The sequence below is a fragment of the Pseudophryne corroboree genome, chromosome 1 (genome assembly GCF_028390025.1).
Source record: "Pseudophryne corroboree isolate aPseCor3 chromosome 1, aPseCor3.hap2, whole genome shotgun sequence".
NCBI lineage: Eukaryota > Metazoa > Chordata > Amphibia > Anura > Myobatrachidae > Pseudophryne > Pseudophryne corroboree.
Genome location: NC_086444.1, coordinates 582240215 through 582261953, shown reverse-complemented (window position 1 = coordinate 582261953; position 21739 = coordinate 582240215).

The following is a 21739-nucleotide window of genomic DNA, read 5'->3' as shown; positions in this document are numbered from 1 at the left end:
CTGATGATAGGTGCCCTCCTAAAAATACACTTGGGTTTTTTAGGGAGTTTTTCTCCAACTATGGGGTCCCTTTTCAGTATCCCCCAATGTTTCCCCAGGATCCTTTCAAGGTCTTTGTACTGGCTATTGAAAGATGTAATAAACGCCTATTCATATGGTGTGTTTTTAGCCTTAGATCCTCTCTCTTTCTTGCATAGTAATTCTTTCCTTGAAATACTGTCTGCTTTTGCAATTGTATTACTGACTGTTTCTATTCTATATCCAGATGCCCTGAAATTTTCCTGCATTTCCTTCACCTGCTCATTGTACACAACTACCTCGGTACAATTTCTCTGTAAGCGGTGTATCTGCCTACAGGGTATCGACCCAAGCCAGTCAGGGTGATGACAGCTATTTTGTCTTAAATATGTACTGGAGTGAGTGGGCTTCTTATAATTTTTCATATGTAGGCTCCCACCTTTAGGATATACCGTTACATCTAAAAAATGAAGCTCTTCACTGCTCTTCTCAATGGTAAATGCTACATTAATTAAGTTCTGATTTAGGTATTCACAGAACTCGCTCACTGTGGTGGCATCTCCTCTCCATATGAAAAATATGTAATCTATATATCTGGCCCAGGACACCAGGCTCGCTCCAAATGGGTTGTTACCCCAAATGTAATGGTCCTCCCACAACCCCATGAAGAGGCTGGCATAACGTGGAGCAAACCTGGTGCCCATGGCCGTGCCCACCTTTTGCAAGTAAAAAGCATCTTTAAAATGAAAATGATTATTTGTTAAAATAAAATTGACCCCTTCCACAATAAAATCCTGCATACCCTTTGTCAATTCACTTTTGCCTACTGCTTCAGTCACTGCTAAAATCCCATCCTGATGTTGAATCACTGTATACAGTGATTTCACATTGGCTGTCACCATTAAGAATGCCAAATTGATTTCTCACATATATTTAAAATGCCCGCTCTAATATATATTGTAAACGCCTGCACCTCTTATTACCATATCCCATGAATGTGCGCTATACATCGCAAAACACTGCATCCCATAAGATAAAACAATACACCCACACATTATCTGAGTTCCAAAGCTCATTGATGTATATATTTGTTATTAAAAAGGATATGGATTTAATATATTTTACAAAGTACAGTATACCTATAGTTACATGATTACAACTCACACAGTAAGCAGTTAAAACATACAATTACATACAGTTTCAGTTACATGCCAGCGATACAATACCATTATTGTTAAGTTATATAAATTCGTCTTTCCATATCACTCTCTCTCTCTCTGTAATGTAATGCTGGGACTCCATCTTCCTCTGAGACCTTACAGCAACTCTGAGACCAAAACAGGAACTACCTTCCTGTGTGATAAGTGTGTTATCTAGTTTCTGGGGAGGGGACTCTCTCTCATTCATGATTGAGTCACTAGTTTCTTTGTATATGCTGAACAGTTTCAGCCCTGGGGACGTCCAAAGGGGCTGGCCTGAGGTTCCTGTCCACTGTCCTATTCGGAACATCCAATGATCTAATAAAAGTGATTTTAGCTTTTATACATTCAATCATAATTCTGTGTTGCAATGTCCTACAACTTAATAACCAGTATCAAATTAATCTACACATTAAGCTGGTTGTTTTATTAGTAAATATGACAGGTCTATCTTGCTTTGTTCAAATAATACACATTCATGACATTAATTCATTAGATATAATTTTAAATCATCATGATGTCTGGCGCTTGTTATTATTATAATTATGTACTGTATGAAATTAGTGTTGAATCCGTATCTGTTTTTCAAATTAAAGAGACTCCCGCACCAGATTATGGATAAATAATACTTTACAGTGAATATTTATAATCTAACATCTTGTGCTGATCAAACAAATATTTCAACACAATTGTGTTGCAGTGGTGCAGCTTGTTGATTTAAATATATAATTTTAAAGACAAGAGAAAAAAAGCAAATCAACTTTTTATAGCTGCACTCATTCCCTGAATAAGAACTAATTACGAATATATTTTTTTCAAGTAATTTGTAGGTAATAGTGTTAACTACGAGAAAGATTCTCAATACCCATATGTGATGTAAATACCTTTATTGTTATCACATATGATGTATTATATGTCCCCTTTGTTCTAAGGGGGACAATTGAGTGAAATATTAAACATTTTTTTTTATAGAGACAGAATAACGTGTATGAAAAAATAAATTAAATTATGTGTAAAGAATGTGTTAAAAAAAGTGCTAGTGCGCTGTTTTGGTTTACAAAGTAACAGAACCTGTGATTCAGAAGCTTTTTTATGTGATTCATTTATTTTCATAACACCACCACTGAATTTTTAGCCAGTGATGTATATGACGGGTTACAAAATATGTCAATGTTGTACTATTTCTAATAAATTCTCAAATTTATGGATCCCAATGCAACATTTGTTGCTGTGTAGTAAAATCGTGAGAGTATTAGACACAACAATGCAAAGATCCGGATGATGGTTATGTCTATAATAGACGTAAGGTTGTTATTACCTTTAATAATACCGGTGTACGATAACACGCTGACAAATTGTTCTTTAATATTTGATATTGAAAAATACCCCTATTGTAGTGTGTATTCCCTAGCCATAACTCCTTGCTGGGTATCCTGCTGTTGTGGCTGTGTTCTCAAGGAGACTAGCAATTTTGCATAGTACTGTCATACAAATAAGCCTGCTTAGGCATCTATCTACTGCAAATATTGCTGTCTAAATACACAGCTAACCCAGACAAGTGTAAATTAATACTACTCCCCTTAATCACCACTGTTTAGTTTATTCCCAGTGGTCTATGTTCTCTATAAAGGGAGCATGGCACATGTATTCAGAGGTATAAAATATCTCAATTTAAATCAGATTCACACAGTGCTAGCTACAAAAATATTTTTATGAGCCTGTATAAACATCTATTTGTTGGATTATGTAGGGCAGAAAAATAGGGATTGTATGAGTATTTTAATGCTGTTACAAATAATGCTGTTTTATATAGACAGTTAAAGCAAACACATATAATTCTCAGATTAGCACAAGCACCCTTGTGGAATCACTGTTTGTTACAATCCCATTAGTGTGTGCTTGCAATAAATCATATCCAAATTCTCAGTGGCATCAAGAATTTGTTGGAAGATCATATACATAAATGCATCTCCATGTCTGGCTGATATTGTCATACAACATGGGCACACATTAATGATTAGCCCTTTGATGTCTATTATACAATTTCTTATGAGCAGGCTCAATTTAATCAAAATCTCAGATAGCTCTCCTTCGTCCTTGGAGAGCCATCATAAGTAATGCATTTCTCATATATTTTATATTGCGTGGCTAGCTAACGCTAGGAGGAAACCCTCCTGTCTTCTGTGTGAATAAGTCAGCATGTATCGTGTAAACTATAGGTAACCCTCGCTAATGATTTTAACAGGTCATTAATACATAATAATATAAAACCAACAGCGCACAGCAAAGCCGATGCGCATTTCACTTCAAATAAGCTTCGTCAGGGCTTATAGTATCGAGCGCCCACCTCAGGAAGCATATTTATTCAATCTTATGGCCAATCCAAGGAGAGCAGATCTAAATGGACCAATCATTATGTCCAGACAGGGAATTCAAATCACTGTCCGTTTGTCTGTTAAGTCTATAAGCGGCGGCCGCTAATCACCGGCAGCCGTAGCACATCTCCCCTTGTTATTGATTGACTTAGCTGAACGGCTCGGCAAAAAGCCGCTAATTGCGGACGCCCGCGGCACTTATCTCCCTACTTCTTGATAATTATGCTCGCTAGTTCCTGGGAACCTGATGAGTGAATAATTAATCCAATCCCATGTACTACTTGGCTGTCATGGAAAATGTCAGACAATCTTACAATGACAAGACATTAAATTCCTGCATGTACACTAAATTTTAATGCGGTGTTACCTGCATCATATCTTGCATTTATCTGTAATGGTAATGGAGTTCTCAATTATATACAATTAATGTTCCTACCTGCATAGAATTAAATATTCAGTCTATACCTATTAGTAAAGTGATCCAAAGAATAAAACATAATCATATGTTTAAAATTATGTATTGTGAAGGTTATTACACTGAATAAACAAATAGTGAGCAATTGTGAAAAATAAATTAAGCTGTAAAAAATAATAATAAAAAATAATAATAAAAGTACATTCAAAAATAGTGGTAATTAAATACTGAAAAATTTAAAAAGAGAATCATAAATGAGACTGTGTTGTGCTGAATAATTACTATGAATTATGAAGTGAATAATAATAATTGTGATAAGATAAAGTAAATCCTGTGATCATGCAAAATGATTTAGTGTGTAAAGTATCTGCAAAATTAATAATGGAGTGATCGTGACTTTATTGAATTTGGTGAATTATTGTGATTAATTATATGACCACATAAGTTTTATTATTATATGGTCATGTGCAAATAAATGTGTCTAATTATTCACTATTTTGCTTGTAAAAACCTGTTATAGGTATAATGCTATTCTTATTATACAGTCATATACAAACTGATGTAATATGTCATTAAATTCATATTTTATGACAATCAGTCATAAACATGACCACATTATTTGTGAAGTCTATAATAGAGTGCCCATATAGTGATCCCAATATTTATGTATTACAATTATTCCTTTAGAAGTACTGTTCCTTATGCATTAGTATACTGTGAAGTATATATAAGTTTATAGGATATATTAATTTACATCCAATAAAAGATATTACATGTTATGATTCCAAATAGATACATGTATATACACATTATAAATAAACCAACGGCCTTTTAAATGAAAATATATTGGGTGTACTGACAAACTTACACCAGTTTACTTCTCCTTGGGTGGGCTGCAGGTGAATGAAGATAGACTGCAAATAGGTAGGTAACCTTCAAGTAAATATGTGTTGAATAAACATGGACCACAGGTAGGTACATAAGTCTCAAGTATATATAAATTCAATGTGCACACACTATTGTTCGTATAGAAACCATTTTCTCAGGTAAGTATATGTAAGTTGTATAGAGGCCATTTTCTTATTATTACTCTTATACTTATTATTTGAACAAGTATATGTAAATTCAGTGTACACACACTATTGTTCGTATAGAAACTATTTTCTCAAGTAAGTATGTGTAATTTATGTAGAGGCCATTTTCTTATTATTACTCTTGTACTTATTATTTGAACACGGAACAGAATAAATGGTATTCCATACTTATAATGTAATGCACCATTGGTAATACCTGGATACACATGTTAGTAGTTGTCCAGATATTAATCTATTTAATTGGACCCATACAGATAAATACAGGACTTTTCCATCCTTTGAGTTTTACAGAAAAGCTATATATTGTATTTCTTCGTTCAGTCCTGATGGTGTAAGACTATTAAGTAAGAAGATTTGTCTAGACTCTCTCTTCAGGAGTTCTTTAGTGATGTTACCACCTCTTATCCCCATTTCCACTTTCTCAAGTCCAAAGACTTTCATCTTGGTGGGGTCACTTCCATGCTCTCTCCTGAAATGCCTGGCGACACTTGTAAGTTGTTTCATATTTGTATGATCTCGCTGGGCATTTTTAATGTGGCTTGCATGTTCAAATATACGGTTTTTGAGCTGTCTTTTGGTCATGCCCACGTATCTTAGCCCACAAGGGCAAGTCAAACAGTAGATGACACCTTGTGTGGCACAATTAATGAAACCACGAATTTTGACCACATCATTATATTTGTTAGAGTAAGTCTTGGTTGGTTGTATAAAGCCACAAGCCTTACATTTTCCACATTGATAACAACCTTCTACTGGAGGATCTTGTTTCTTTTTCCAATGAAATGACTACGCACTAATTTGTCTCGTAAGTTGGGAGATTTTCTCCAACTAACCTGAATCCTACTGCCAATTTCTTTCTTGAGGTCTTCATCTGTCATGAGAACATGACAGTGCTTCTGCAAGGCTTGATTAATACTTTTCCATTCCTTGCAGTAGGTACCTATGAACCTAGTTTGGTTTGATCCTGTGATCTTCTTCTTTGGTGTTAACAGATCAGTTCTTGGCATCTTTTTGGTGTTGTTGTATGCCAATTCCAAGGTTTTCCTTTTGTATCCTCTTTTCTCCAACCGATTCTTGAGTTCCTTGGCTCTTCCTTCAAAGGTGATATCTTCAGAGCAATTTCTCCTCAACCTGATATATTCTCCCTTAGGTATGCCCCTCAAAGTGGCTGGGAAATGTGAGCTGCTATGATGTACAATGCTATTAGTAGCCGTAGCTTTGCGGAAGATGTCTGTGACGATTTTATCGTCATCTGTTTTCGTGATGGTAAGATCCAGGAACGTGACGCTTTGAAAATTGATGTCAAATGTCAGCCTCAGATTGAATTCATTATTGTTAAGGACTGACATAAACTCCTCAAATAGCTCACGCTCCCCTTCCCAGACAATAAGGACATCGTCAATGAATCTATGCCATCCAATTATATGGTCTGTGTATTTTTCATTGGCATGATTAAAGACCCACTCCTTCTCCCACCATCCTAGATATAAATTGGCATACGTCGGGGCACACGTGCTGCCCATCGCTGTGCCCCGGACCTGCAAAAAATGTTTATCATCAAAGAGGAAAAAGTTCTTGGTTAAAACAAATTCGAGCAGTTGTAACAAGAAACCATTAAACCTGGGGTTGGGACCAAATCCTAAAAAACGGGCCCGTTGCCATTTATCCCTGGATGTGTTGCTGGTTCCTTCCCCTTCAGATGACTCCAATTCTGAGGAACTGTAGTTGACTGAGCCCTCCACATCTCGCCTTTTTGGTTTGAGATTCCATTTGTAAATCCGTATCTGTGGCATGTCCGTGTAAATGCGTGTGTTACCATATATGGCTGTGCTCGCTGCACGTATTTGCAAGTATAGCAACTCATAATGTGTGTAGTTTGCATGTTTTCTTTATGTATTTTTTTTTTACTTCGACACCATGATGTATGAATCTTCCCACCCTTTTAGTTTTTTAGGTTTCTTTCTTTGTTTCCCACCTCTGCAGCCTCTTCTTGTTATTTGAATCTGTGGGTTGTTCCTCCCACCCCTAACCCCTAAAAAACCACGGGGGGGGGTTATTTTAAACAGGCAAATGTATGAGGAAGAGGTATTAAGGCAGGTGGAAGACCAGGAGACATATCTAAAATTAAAAAAAAGATCCCACCCAGGAAATTTTGGATGAATTACAAAACTTGTTGACGAGATATGTGGAACAAAATATCTTGAAGGAGAGAGAATATAAATTTATATTCAATGAGGAACCAGTTATCCCAATCATTTACATATTGCCAAAAATACACATGGACCCACTAAAACCACCAGGGAGGCCCATTGTATCGGGGATCAACTCCGTTACCTTCAATCTGTCCGAGTATTTAGATTTCCACCTGCAAACACTAGTTTTAAAGAACCAACCTCATCTTAGGGAAACTATGTATTTTTGAAATTTGCTAACCACTATAGAGTGGGAAGATTCATATATCATGGTGACAGCCGATGTGAAATCACTGTATACAGTGATTCAACATCAGGATGGGATTTTAGCAGTGACTAAAGCAGTAGGCACAAGTGAGTTGACAACGGGTATGCAGGATTTTATTGTGGAAGGGGTCAATTTTATTTTAACAAATAATTATTTTCATTTTAAAGATGCTTTTTACTTGCAAAAGGTGGGCACGGCCATGGGCACCAGGTTCGCTCCAAGTTATGCCAACCTCTTCATGGGGTTGTGGGAGGACCATTACATTTGGGGTAACAACCCCTTTGGAGCAAGCCTGGTGTCCTGGGCCAGATATTTAGACAACATATTTTTCGTATGGAAAGGGGATGCCACCACACTGAGCGAGTTTTGTGAATGCCTCAATCAGAACTCAATTAATGTGGCATTTATCTTTGAGAAGAGCAGTGAAGAGCTTCATTTTTTAGATGTAACGGTATATCCTAAAGGTGGGAGCCTACATACGAAAAATTATAAGAAGCCCACTCACTCCAGAGCATATTTAAGACAAAATAGCTGTCATCACCCTGACTGGCTTGGGTCGATACCCTGTGGGCAGATACACCACTTACAGAGAAATTGTACCGAGGCAGTTGTGTACAATGAGCAGGTGAAGGAAATGCAGGAAGATTTCAGGGCATCTGGATATAGCATAGAAACAGTAATACAATTGCAAAAGTAGACAGTATTTCAAGGAAAGAATTACTATGCAAGAAAGAGAGAGGATCTGAGGCTAAAAACACACCATATGAATGGGCGTTTATTACATATTTCAATAGCCAGTACAAAGACCTTGAAAGGATCCTGGGGAAACATTGGGGGATACTGAAAAGGGACCCCATAGTTGGAGAAAAACTCCCTAAAAAACCCAAGTGTATTTATAGGAGGGCACCTAACATCAGTAGTGCACTGGTCATCGTTGTGGCATGTGCATGGGTTGCAGGACCATACAGGGTGACGGCAACAGTAAGACTACTGAATTGATCATTAGTAAGAAAAAGATCAATATTAGAGAGTTCGTCACCTGCAACACCAAAAACGTGGTGTACGCTGTAGAATGCACATGCAGACTATTTTATATAGGGAGGACATCGAGACACCTGAAGGTTCGGATAAGTGAGCATTTAAGAAACATCATAAATGATTTAGCTACTCATGCCCTATCCGATCACTTCCGTACGACTCACAATAAATGTCCATCTGCCATTAAAATATTTTTGGGAATACAGTGGGTAAAGGAGCATTGGAGACAAAGAGACCTCCCGACCCAATTAGCTAAGGCAGAGATGAGACATATATATGAGTGTAGCACTTTAAAACCAAGAGGTCTCAACCTTGATTTTGAAGTGAAATGGTTATTGTAGAGATTGGCACCTGCTGCTGTGATTGGGTCACATTCCACTTTATGGTGATGCACTTTAATCTACTGGTTGCACTTTATAGGATAAGCACCTTCGCCTATTAGTTTTACACCAATTTTAAAATAGGATTTTTTTCTGGCATTTGATGAGTATTATTAATTCCCTTTTTATGTATATCTTTTCATGACCCCTTTTTGATCTGGAATACTATGCTATTGGGACAAACTAATTAAAGCTGATGTATCTTCATCAGAGAATGAAACATCAGATTCATATGAACCTAAAGAACGATGACAGCCCACATAAATAATGGAAGTTATGGACACCCGTTGCCATGGAAATGATTGAGCATGGCAGCGGAAGTGACGGTGGGGCGTTAGAATACTTATGGGACCTGTAGTGAGACAATGTACAGGAGCCGCTGACACCTTCCGTGCTATTTTGAGAGGAAGCGGAAGTGATGGCGGGGCGCTAATAGGCTCATGGGACTTGTAGTTTACCATTGTATAGGAACCAACAGCGCCCGCCCCACCGCTATGGGATAATAGAGGGTTTTTTTGGAGCGGAAATGACGATGGGATACGGGGAGGATCAAGGGATCTGTAGTATCATCAATTTATGAGAGTCACCTGTGCCCGCCGTACCGTGATTGGCGGCAGTTCATTTAAAAAGGAAGGAAATGAAGGAGGATGTTATACTACTGGAAGCCTTGATAAAGACCTGATGTAAAGGGGAGAAACGCATTGGCTATATTCATCTGACCACTCTACTGTTGCTATTTTATTGATAACTTTGTGTGTTTTTTGATGTGCATATTAAATGTTTTTTTATTATACAAACATTTATGCACTTTATAAATTGTGCTTCACTATATGCACTTTTTTTCTCTTTTCCCTGGAATCTCATGCATAAGGACTAGTGATTACAGTGGGTCCCTGATTTCTACCTGATGCGCTTGGTTGTATGTATTGGTGCCATTTTGTTTTTTTAGATAAATGCAGTAGTACTGCCATATAATTCCAGTGATACTTCCATATCAGTCCAGTGGTACTGCCATATAAATCCAGTCCAGTGGTACTGCCATATAATTCCAGTGGTACTGCCATGTATATCCAGTGATACTGACATATAACTGCAGTGGTACTGTCCTGTGCTGTATATTATTTACTCCAAATAAAGGGGTTATTAATATTTAAACCAAAATTATTTTACAGGGTTGGACCTGTGTGTTCTAGGTATACGCTGTCCTGTTCCACATATTGTGTTATATAACTCCAGAAAAAAATGGAGAACAAAAATTTGGAGGATAAAATAGGGAAAGATCTAGAACCACTTCCTCCTAGTGCTGAAGCTGCTACCACTAGTCATGACATAGACGATGAAATGCCATCAACATCGTCTACGAAGACCGATACCCAATGTGATAGTAAAGGGCATGTAAAATCCAAAAAGCCAAAATTCTGAAAAAAGCCCCCCAAAAATAAATTTTATTGGTCTGAGGAGAAACGTAAACTTGCCAATATGCCATTTAGGACGCGGAGTGGCAAGAAACGGCTAAGGCCTTGGCCTATGTTTATAACTAGTGGTTCAGCTTCACATGAAGATGGAAACACTCATCCTTCCGCTAGAAAAATGATAAGAGTTAAGCTGGCAAAAGTACAGCAAAGAACTGTGCATTGTAAGATGGTATCACAAATACCCAAGGAGAGTCCAAGTGTGTCGGTGGTTGCAATGCTTGGCCTTCCCAACACTGGATGAGAAGAGGTGGCTCCTTCCACCATTTGCACACCCTCTGCAAGTGCTGGAAGGAGCACCCACAGTCCAGTTTCTGATATTCAAACTGAAGATGTCACTGTTGAAGTACACCAGGATGAGGATATGGGTGTTGCTGGCGCTGAGGAGGAAATTGACGATAAGGATTCTGATGGTGATGTAGTTTGTTTAAATCAGGTACTTGTTGAGATAGTTGTCTATGGAATGAATAAGCCCACTGTCATGCCTGGGCAAAATACCAAAAAAGCCACCTCTTTGGTATGGAATTGTTTCTCCACAAATCCGGACAACTGGTGTCAAGCCGTGTGTTTCCTTTGTCAATCCGTAATTAGTAGGGGTAAGGACATTAACCACCTAGGAACATCATTCTTTATACATCACCTGCTGCACATTCATCATAATTCACTGTCAAATTCAGAAACTTTGGGTAAGAGCGTAAGAAGTCCACTGACACCTAAATGCCTTCTTCCTCTTGTACCCAAGCTCGTGCAAGCCACACCACCAACTTTCTCAACGTCAACTTCCTCCTCAGTCAGGAATGTCAGTAGTCCTGCAGGCCATGTCACTGGCAAGACTGAGGAGTCCTCTCCTAACCAGGATTCCTACAGAGGATCCTTGAGTGGTACGCCTACTGCTGCTGTTGCTGCCGCTGCTGTTGTTACTGCTGGGAGTCAATCGTCATCCCAGAGGGGAAGTTGGATGACCACTTGTACTACTTCAAGTAAGCAACTGACTGTCCAACAGTCCTTTGCGAGGAAGATGAAATATGAAAGCAGTGATCCTGTTTCAAAGCGGATAACTGATGCCTTGACAGCTATGTTGGTGTTAAACGTGCATCCGGTATCTGCCATTAGTTCAGTGGGACTTAGAGAATTGATGGAGGTAGTGTGTCCCCGGTACCAAATCCCATCTAGATTACACTTCACTAGGCAGGCAATATCAAAAATGTACAGAGAAGTCAGAAAAGTGCCCTCAGTGTCCTAAAAAATGCAGTTGTACCCACTGTCCACTTAACCACAGACATGTGGACAAGTGGAACAGGGCAGAATAAGGACTATATGACTGTGACAGCCCACTGGGTAGATGCATTGCCTCCCGCAGCAACAACAGCAGAGGCACCTGTAGCAGCATCTCGTAAACGCCAACTCGTTCCTAGGCAGGCTATGCTGTGTATCACTGGTTTCCATAAGAGGCACACTGCTGACAACCTCTTACAGAAACTGAGGGACATCATCGCACAATGGCTTACCCCTCTTAGACTATCCTGGGGATTTGTGATATCGGACATGCCACCAATATTGTGCGTACATTATATCTGGGCAAATATTAGCAGATCCAATGTTTTGCACATACAATAATTTGGTGGTGCAGAATTTTTTGAAAATGACAGGCGTGCAGGAGATTCTGTCGGTGGCCTGAAAAATTGCGGGCCACTTTTGACATTCAGCCACTGTGTGCCAAAGACTGGAGCACCAGCAAACACTCCTGAACCTGCTCTGCCATCACAAGAAGCAAGAGGTTGTAACGAGGTGGAATTCAACACTCTATATGCTTCAGAGGATGGAGGAGCAGCAAAAGGCCATTCAAGCCTATACATCCACCTATGATATAGGCAAAGGAAAGGGAATGAACCTAACTCAAGCTCAGTGGAGAATGATTTCTGTCTTATGCAAGGTTCTCCAACCCTTCGAACTTGCCACATGTAAAGTCAGTTCAGGCACTGCCAGCTTGAGTCAGATCATTCCCCTCATCAGGCTTTTGCTGAAGCAGTTTGAGAAATTGAAGGAGGAGCTAAGACGGAGCAATTCTGCAAAGTATGTTTGGCTTGTGGATGGATCCCTTCATTCGCTTTGCCAGGATTCAAGGGTGGTCAATCTGTTGAAATCAGAGTACTACATATTGGCCACCGTGCTCGATCTTAGGTTTAAAGCCTACGTTGTCTCTCTCTTTCCGGCAGACACAAGTCTGCAGAGGTTCAAAGACCTGCTGGTGAGAAAATTGTCAACTCAAGCGGAACGTGACCCGTCAATAGCTCCTCCTTCATTTTCTCCCACAACTGGGGCTGCGAGGAAAAGTATAAGATTTCCTAGCACACCCGCTCGCTGTGAAGCAGCGTAGTCAGGAGCGAGTGTTGACATCTGGTCCAGTCTGAAGGACCTGCCAATGATTACTGACATGTCTACTGTCACTGCATATGATTCTGTCACCATTGATATGAGTGACAGCATCCAAGTAGGCATGTCAGACAGTCCATACGTATACTGGCAGGAAAAAGAGGCAATTTGGATGACCTTGCACAAACTGGCTTTATTTTACCTAAGTTGCCCCCCCCCCCCTCCTGTGTGTACTCTGAAAGAGTGTTTAGTGCAGCCGGTAACCTTGTCAGCGATCGGCATCGGAGGTTACTTCCACAAAATATGGAGAAGATGATGTTCATCAAAATGAATTATAAATTTCTCCAGGAAGACCTTGACCAGCAATTGCCTCCAGAAAGTACACAGGAATCTGAGATGGTGGATTCCAGTGGGGACGAATGAATACTCTGTGAGGAGGAGGATGTACACACTGAAAGGGGTAAGGAATCGGAGAATGAGGATGAGGTCGACATCTTGCCTAGAGCCAGTGTGTGCAAGGAGAGATTGATTGCTTCTTTTTTGGTGGGGGTCCAAACAAAACAATAATTTCAGCCAAAGGCGTGTGGCAGACTCTGTCGCTGAAATTATTGGTTTGTTAAAGTGTGCATGTCCTGTTTATACAACATAAGGGTGGGAGGCAGGGGAGTAGTGAGGGTGGCTCCAGTGGAGCATGAGCTCCAGGCACCAGCAAAGTTAGAGGGCGCACCACTGGAGCAACCCTGAAACCCACCTTGCCACCGACCACTGTCAGGGTTGCCAAGAGAAATCCTGGGCCCTGGTACAGTAACTTTCTGGGGGCCCCCTGCGGGGATTGTGGCCACACCTTGTTACTTGCAAGGCTGCACCACTTTGGGGGGCATGTCTAGCACACGGGAAGTAGCCACTCATAAGAGCATGGCATAGCTCCCAGCAGTTGGGACAAAAGTGTTCACTATTAGGATGGTGGGTCATTCACATGAAATCTGCATTGGTTGCAGAGCGCATTCCCTGGAAGACCATCATTTTGTGAAAGTAGATCCTCCATTGTAATTTTGGGACAAAGGATGTGCTATAGCGTGTAAGTGCAATCACTGTATACACACACACACATACACACACACATATAAACCCACAAACATATAGTATATGCAGCAATGCCGATACTATGATTAAAGTTGAATAAACTGAAATGTTGACTTGCCAGAATATATTGTTACATTAGTAAGTCCCGAGAGAGCCACAGTATTTCTGCTTATACTACCTGTCATCCCACTAAGGTCACCCGGGAAGTTGCACAGTATTTTGGAGTGCCAGCAATGTCATATTTAGATATAGATAGATAGATAGATATACACGCGCACACACACACACACACACACACACTTATATACAGTTTATAGATAGATATTACACACACATACAGGGCAGTAGAGAGCCTGGCTGGGCCCAGGTACTTTTTAGGGGCCATGGCCTAATCACAGGAGGAGTGGTCAGGCACCCTTTGAAAAATACAGAAAAAATTGTATTTTAAGCGCCTCCATGGCCCCACTCAGTCAATAGCGTGTGCTGGGCTTAGGAGAAGAGTTGATGCTGCTGCCAGTTAAGGGGGAGGAAGCTTGGGGGGCCCCACTGGGCCCTCACTGGGCCCCTCTCTCATACAATGGCCCAGGTAATTTGTACCTTTCCCCCACTCTCTCGGCACCACTGACCGCTGATAAGACTGCTACAGAGCAGGAAGAAAAAAGCAGAGGGGATGCACACTTACTTGGACTCTGAGACTAGGTAGGAAACAGCCATGCCCCATATATTTTAGTTGCATGTCTTTGGCACGCACAGTCCATATTTTAAACTTGGGTGTACCCAAAGGAAACTTTTGCCCAGAGCTCCACAAGTTCTAGAACTGACCCTGACACCAAATTAGAGTATTGAAATATTTTTCTTTTCAAATGTAACATGCCACATGTTTGCTAGGCCCCCAATTCAGTACAGGGGAGGGTTGGGGTGGGGAAGGGGGTTGCCACAACATAACCGTGCTCCGGGCACTATGGCACTTAGCTACACATCTGGTGGGAGGACCCAAGGACAATTCCATTTTGCACCTCTTTTTCTTCTTTGCATCATGTGCTTTTTGTGGACTAGGTTTTTTAAAGTGCCATCCTGTCTGACACAGCAATACAAGTCCAGGGGTACTGCTTTATAAGTCCAGTCCAGTGGTGCTGTCTTGTGCTGCATTAGTCCAGTGGTGGTGTCCTGTGCTGTATATTTTTTACTGCAAATAACAGGGCTATATACATTACTTATATTATTATCCAAATCATTTTTACAGGGTTTGCCCTGTGTGGTGTAGGGGTACGCTCGCCTGTGCTGCATATTATTATAATAGCTCCGAATAAAAGGGTTATTATTATCCAAATTATTTTTACAGGCTCTGCCGTGTGTGTGTGGTTTAGGGTTATGCTCTCCTGTGCCACCAATACTGTGCGTGTATTACATCTGGGCAAATTCCAGCACGTCCCATGTTGTTTGTGCCGCACACTTGTGTCGCTTAGCTTAGTCATACAGTTAACTCATTGTACCTCTTTTTCTTCTTTGCATTATGTGCTGTTTGGGGCCTAGTTTTTTAAGTGCCATCCCGTCTGACACTGCAGTGACACTCCTAGATGGGCCAGGTGTTTGTGCCACACACTTGTGTCGCTTAGCTTAGCCATCCAGCTACCTCATTGCACCTCTTTTTCTTCGTTGCATCATGTGCTGTTTGGGGCCTGTTTTTTTAAATCTGCCATCCTGTCTGACACTGCAGTGCCACTCCTAGATGGGCCAGGTGTTTGTGCCGCACACTTGTGTCGCTTAGCTTAGTCATACAGCCACATTGGTGCAACCTTTTGGCCTAAAAACAATATCCTGAGGTGTGAGGTGTTCAGAATAGTCTGAAAATGAGTGTAAAAGAATGCTATTGAGGTTAATAATGCCGTAGGATCACAATTACCCCCAAATTCTGTGATTTTAGCTGTTTTTATGTTTTTCAAAAATCATCCAGATCCAAATCTAAAACCAAAACACGAAAGGGTCTTTTTGGCAAAACCAATCCAGATCCAAAACACGAGCATGGAACCAGAACCAAAACCAAAACACAAAACATGAAAAGTGCCCGCCGCACATCTCTATTTTAAACTGGCTATATTGGCCCTCATCCCGAGTTGTTCGCTCGCTAGCTGCTTTTAGCAGCCATGCAAACGTAAAGCCACCAGCCTTTGGTAGTGTATCTTAGCTTAACAGAAGTTCGAATGAAAGGATCGCACATCGGCTACAAAATAATTTTGTGCAGCTTCAGAGTAGCTCCAGACCTACTCCTAGCTTGCGATCACTGCAGACTATTTAGTTCCTGTTTTGACATCACTAACACGCCCTGCATTCGACCAGCCACGCCTATGTTTCACCAGCCATGACTGCGTTTTTATCCTGAGGTGTGAGGTGTTCAGAATAGTCTGGAAATGAGTGGAAAAGAATGCTATTGAGGTTAATAATGCCGTAGGATCACAATTACCCCCAAATTCTGTGATTTTAGCTGTTTTTATGTTTTTCAAAAATCATCCAGATCCAAATCTAAAACCAAAACACGAAAGGGTCTTTTTGGCAAAACCAATCCAGATCCAAAACACGAGCATGGAACCAGAACCAAAACCAAAACACAAAACATGAAAAGTGCCCGCCGCACATCTCTATTTTAAACTGGCTATATTGGCCCTCATCCCGAGTTGTTCGCTCGCTAGCTGCTTTTAGCAGCCATGCAAACGTAAAGCCACCAGCCTTTGGTAGTGTATCTTAGCTTAACAGAAGTTCGAATGAAAGGATCGCACATCGGCTACAAAATAATTTTGTGCAGCTTCAGAGTAGCTCCAGACTTACTCCTAGCTTGCGATCACTGCAGACTATTTAGTTCCTGTTTTGACATCACTAACACGCCCTGCATTCGACCAGCCACGCCTACGTTTCACCAGCCATGACTGCATTTTTATCTGGCACGCCTGCATTTTTCCACACTCTCCCTGAAAACGGTCAGTTGACACCCAGTAACGCCCTCTTCCTCTCAATCACTCTGTGGCTACCAGTGCGACTGAAAAGCTTCGCTAGATCTTGTGTGAAACTACATCGTTCGTTGTAAGAGTACGACACGCATGCGCATAGCGCCGCATACGCATGCACAGAGCTGCTGTTTTTTTTACCTGATTGCTGCGATGCGAACGAAAGCAGCTGGCGATCAACTCGGAATGACCAACCTTATCCCAAAGAATGTGTGTATCAAATTGTATCATAAATATGTACCATCTTGTGCCTTGGTGCAAATGTGTCCACATACTGTACAGTATGCCTTTTATTAAATCAAGATATATGGCCCCATTTGACAGGCCATGGACTCTGCGACTTTTCCACTCCTTGTGATTTTTCTTAAAATATGCTACTTTAATCTTCTACTTGATAAAAATTATCTTGATGCAAAAAATATTGGGAAATTATCCAATCACTTCCTATGGTGTTGTCATGCTAAGCATCTCATGCCATATGACACAAAAAAATAAAAGTTGTACAGTATGTGGACACTTATGTATCTCATCTACAAGATTCTACAGTATGTGCTTCAGCAATAACATACATTTTTGGTTGACTGAATTTAGAACTGATCTTTGGAGCTAATAAACAATGACTTTCTTCCTAGTCTTGTGCAATTGCTTTGTATCATATGACTGCTAAATAAGTGCAAACACTTATCCATTTTCTGAGTGTTCTGAGTTGATCTAAACATCTTTGAGTTTAGACTTTGCTTGTTACCAAATCCTGTGGAAACACAATAATGAGTCTTTGTACAAATCATCCTAAAACCAAACCTAAAACAATGTTTCTCCCATCTGCAATCAGTATTCAATAAGGCAGAGTACTTGATACATTATATACAGCCATTTTTTCCTTATTTTTTTCCAAATCATATGAATTAACTGCATGTCGACACTGTCCATCCACAACTATCTTTCCATCAATCATCCACACACCACACACATCATTCTAGTCATGTCTTTGGCTGGAAGGAGTAATGAGAGGAACTCGCCACAGGATGGAGTGTAGGCTGAGCATCAGAGAAGGTTGATAGTGATACAGTCACAGTAATCTCAGGAATCTCAGTGGATAAGGCCTTTGCCTTGTCCAGTGAGATTTCCATACACTATCTATTTAAAGCAAACTCTGCACTCCAGATCGGGTGAAACCATCGTCACTTCACTTTCGGCGGCTGTACAGCGCACACGGTCCCAGACCACAGACGCAAATCTGCAAAACACTTACAATCCTCCAAAGTTAAGGTACCTTTCTACTTCTTCGATCAGTGTCCTCTCTTCAGCCAGTACGGGATTGACTTCCCCGTTCAATGCCACAGTGCAACAGGAAGATAGCACATCCTGACTGCTGACAGCAGAGACACCTGCTCCTTTCCTTCAGACCGGATCAGCCAGCATGCACTCTCACCAGCTATTAAATGTGATCATAATGCAAATAGCCAGGCAGTAGATGCTGTTTGGATCACTGAGATAAGGTCTACCTTTCGCTATCTAGACTATTTGGTACCGAAACCAAGTGCAATTTTCTCCTACTGCACAAATCATCTTGATACTTTTTAACTTACCTGATGTTACTATAGCAATAATTGTGTGCATAATTGTGTGCATAAATTGATACTACTCTTTAGAATAAGCAGGAGTTTCTCTCCGGATCTATGGGTCCCATTTTTGAATGTGCACAATTGTAAAAAGCAACATTTAATGTTTGTGACTCACAGTGGGGACTTGCCGCCGAGCAACTCACAACCAAGTATTTAGCAAGTGAGAGTTGATCACAGCATGTGAATATATCTTCACGGTATATTTAACCAACATAGGGCCTAATTCAGACTTGATCGCAGCAGCAAATTTGTTAGCTAATGGGCAAAACCATGTGCACTGCAGATATAACATTTGCAGAGAGAGTTAGATGTGGATGGGTTATTTTGTTTCTGTGCAGGGTAAATACTGACTGCTTTATTTTTACACTGAAATTTCGATTTCAGTTTGAAGACACCCCACACACATATAACTTTCTTTGCACATGTTATATTTGCCCCCCCTGCAGTGCACATTGGGGGTCATTCACACGCAGCCGCTGCAACCCGGGCAGCAAAGAGGTTCTCCCAGCCAGCCGCAGGAGCTGCACTGGCCGGGAGTTACTCCTCAAATGCAAAATCATTGTCGCTGTGCAATGCTTTTGCATTTTTGCCGGGGGGGGGGGGGAAGTCCGCACTGACATGCGGGGTGGACTAGCCCTGTGCTGGGTGTCCCCCCGCATGTCTGAGTGCCTGATCGTAGCTGTGCTAAATTTAGCACAGCTACGATCAACTCAGAATGACCCCCTTTGTTTTGCCCATTAGCTAACAAATTTGCTGCTCCAGTCAGGTCTGAATTAGGCCCACAGAATGGAATGTAACAAGGCAACCCATACTATGTGTATTATGAAAAAATGGTTACATGTTGGTTAAATATATCCATCATGGTAATTCATGTTTCTGTGTAACAGAAGCACTTTATAATGTCAGGGTCAATGCTCAATCTACAACCACAGGTCTAGGAGTTTCAATTTGCATTTAACTCATCAACGTTCGTGCAAAAATATGCACACAATAATATATTGCACTGTTTTTTTCCAATAGAAAACATAGGATTATATTAATAATAAATATTTTTCATAAACCCATTTCAAAGTAATAGTGTCTTGTTCTCTTGTTGGAACAATTTAAGGAGGCAAATTAACATACCAATTTTCTGCTCCATAAGAGAACTAAATATCGAACTTATATTTTCACCCTTATGGTACCAACCAGTTAACCAAAATTAAATAACTGTGAAAAATAAATATTTATTTTATTTATTTGTGTCATACTAAAGCACAGCCTTAATTGGTAGGTAATAAGCCTTATGGGAGAGCAAGATTCCTCTTAGCATGTCTCTCTCTCTATATTACAAAAATTACAATACTGTACATATTAACTCATTTCCTTTTAATATAAATAAATAAAAGTTAAGTTTTAATTATTAAAACAATACAACTTAAAGAGTACCCCCACACAGAGGTTTTACTTTTCCCTCTTTTCCCTCTTTCCTAACAAGTTAAATTATAGTGTTAAATAGCTGCTAAAATCCCTGGGGCACACCACCAACAGAGAAATTATATTTACAATTATTGTTTGTTCATCGAATAGTCATATCATTGGTTTCTCTATTACATCCAAAATAACCATACCGAGTGCATGCTCAAACACCAATTTTTGCTCTAAAATTCTGATTAAACATAAATTCATAAATTCATAATAACTGTACAAAAATAATCATATGATAATAATAATAATAATATTAATAATAATAAGAAGAAAAAGAAGAACCACAGTAAAATGAAATAATAAAAGGGTTGAGAGAAATATAGGATGTTTATGTTGTCATCCTGTCACGTGAACATCCAATAAAGCAGTGGCTTTTAAACCAAAGCTGACTGACATAGCAAATGCTAATGACAAATATGTCCTCATACAATGTTACTGTAGTCACGCCAAACATTCCTTCTCAGCATGCCAGGTACTGTACCTTTGAGAATTTTCAAGCAACATACTGTACATCTTTTTTCACATATTTTTAAGCAAAAAAGCATCTACATTGCAATGAAATGTGACCTGTGTCAACCAGGAGACTGTGCTGATTAATTAGATATATGACTCTAGGCTAGATGCATCATCGCTTGGAGATTGATAAAATGGAGAATGAAAAAGTGCCAGCCAATCAGGTCCTAATTGCCATGTCACAGGCTGGGTTTTAAAAACTTTTTCACTCTCCATTTTATCCTTTTCCGAGCGATTATGCATCTGGCTCTCTGATTTCAACTGAGTCTGAATCTGTATACAAAATGCTATGATGCAGTGGTTGTGGCTTTTTTCAGTGCCAAGTTTTGTTGTGCTTCGTATAGTATACAGACTCGCAAACAGATATACAAGTGTCGCTTATCAACTTAATCAGCGGTCTCCTGGTGCATCTTAGTCACATCACGTCATGAGTAAGTCGGATATTTAGCAAAAAAGATGCTCAAGGCTAGCAGAGTTGCATAGGAACTGACTGCTCACTCCTGACAGACATCTCACGCTGCATGGCATATTGAGGCTAGATGTATGAGGACACATCTGTATAATGTAATCTTGTCACATGATCAGCCCACTAGGCAATTACTTTATACTAAAGTTGAAATCACAAAAGCATTTTGGGTTGTAAGCTGTCACATGATCAGCACACCAAGCAGTGACTTTAATACCAAAACAAACTGACACGACAAAGACTGTTTTGATGTAATCCTGTAACATGATCAGCTACTACTAAACCTGCAAGCCTTTCACTACTGATGGATATCTATCTATCTATCTATCTATCTAATAATCTATTGAAATATCTATTTATTGTGGGTGCTTTCAAATGTTTTTTTCTTTTAAGGCGAATATTAAGAAACTTACATTGTATTGACGGCAACAAAATAGGCAAAAAAATGTATTCTCAAAGCTTACATCCCAGCAATTAGGAATGTTTTGTTTTGTTTTTTTGCTGAGAATATTTTATTCTAAGAAACACTAATGCTAATAAAAATATTTTGAAACACATACATTTTTAATGAATGTACTAACTGTGATGTGATGCTGTTTTAATGATGTAGTTGTGACTGACTGCATGATATGTCTGATGTTAATTGAGAGACCACAGTTATCATAAATTTTTTTATAGCTGCTAAAAAGAAAGTTACATTACTATTACTTTATATTCTAAATAGAAGATTCATAAGGCACATATTTTCAACCTTGTTCAATT